The sequence below is a fragment of the Gavialis gangeticus genome, unplaced genomic scaffold (genome assembly GCF_001723915.1).
Source record: "Gavialis gangeticus isolate Ggan-Ray unplaced genomic scaffold, GavGan_comp1, whole genome shotgun sequence".
Lineage (NCBI taxonomy): Eukaryota > Metazoa > Chordata > Crocodylia > Gavialidae > Gavialis > Gavialis gangeticus.
The window spans coordinates 100,930,826-100,932,620 of record NW_017729022.1 but is presented as its reverse complement, the minus strand read 5'-3'; positions in this window follow the sequence as shown (position 1 = coordinate 100,932,620).

The window sequence follows — 1,795 nt, the reverse complement described above, 5'->3', positions numbered from 1 at the left end:
ATTTGAGCTGCTGCAAGCGCACGTGCTTGCATGTGTGGATATGCCCAGGAGGGCCAAATTTAAGGTAGTCAGTAAAAGCATATGAAAGGAGAAGAGATGCATGATGAAGTAAGTATGTGCACAATGATATAGATTTAGATGTTTTCTTCACTTGCAAAGATACCACTGTTTTTGCATGGGATCCCAGGGCCTGAATTTATACAGACTTGCACTGCCATATGCAATATTGCAGGAGGGATAAAATGAAAATGTCACAGGCTTGCACAAGTGGTGGCATTTTGCACCCTACAAATATATAAAGGACAAAGCACCAGGCAGTGATTAATCATTTCTAAGGAAAGATTTCCTCCTGAATTTGCCACTTCAACCCATAGTCCTACTTAAGTAAAATTCTTGGTTCAGTGGGATTCAGTTTTGCCCCTTCTGCAGTGGACCTGTGAGTACAGTTGTTTCTAATTCACTCTGTTTCCTAAATCAAACAAATTTCAGCACATTTTGGGTGCTGTTTCCAGCTGTAGGAACAGGCAAATGTATACTGGAGTTTGAGGATGAGGATTTGGTAGAGGCCTTGTAACATGCTTCTTGCTAAACTGCTGTTTACAGGGTGCTTCTGCTACATTAGGATAGTTTCACTTAGATTTAATTTTATATTAAAAATTAATAAAAGAGTACAATAATACATAGTCCTGTATCAAAAATATCTAATAAGGACAGGAGGCTGTTTGTGGACTCCTACTATCTTCAAACTATATTGTGGCAATGTTGTAGGCTGATTGACAACAAAAGGAGGAAGTGTGTGGGGGGAGAATTTTTAAAAATGATGGGAGGCAGAGAATGAGGGAGAAAGAAATAGGTTAGTAATGGTAGGAAGATGATAGAAGACTATTACCTATGAGAAATATGATCTATTACTGAATGACTTGGCTTTAGAAGATTAGCTAAACTAGCAATGTTATTTTAAATACAACTTGTCGAAGGACAGCTGTAGCTAAACAAGCTGTAGACAAGAACATTAAATCCCATGCACTTTTTTTGTACTGCAGTGTAGGCTTAACTTGGCAGACAGGAGCCAAAGGAAAAATGTAATAAATGCAGCACTAGCATCGCTGCATTGTGATGTTGAAGATATTGGGCTGCTGAAAGAGGCTTCCTTAGAATCAGAAATCCAGATCTTGACCACTTTTAGAGGGTCACAACTGTTGGTCAGATTCCAGTTTTGGGAATTATAGTAAAAAAGTTAAGTATTCCCCATGAAATTTAAACCAGCTGTAAGATTTTTCTTGGTTTATTTTTGTGTTTTATTTCATAACCTAACCTGTTATGTGACATTAGTTTGCTTTCAGATTCAGAGAGCTGGTGGGTTGCATTTTGATGATAAGTAAGTGATGTTTTTTCCATTCCTACCTCATGTATTTTTTAGGATGCTTAACACACAGGTAGGCAACCTGCAGCCTGAGTGCTGCAAGTGGCACCAGTTACCTCTGTGTGCAACACGGTAGATACTGCAGCACAATGGCAGGCAGAGCAGGAATCAGAGGAGGGGGTTGGGTGGGGAAAAGAAACTGGATTGGCACTTGGTGTGGGTCTAACTTGTGGCACACCTGCCAAAACTGTTGGCCCCCACTACTTTAAGAGATGTACCCTGCTGTTATTAAAAGATCATGGTTATAGAAGTTTCCCTGTGCGTCCTAATATGTTGAGTGGAGGGGAAAGAGACTTAACAGTGGGGGTCTATTACAGACCTCCCAACAAAGGGGAAGAGCTCGACCAGGAATTTTTAGGTCAGCTCATGGAG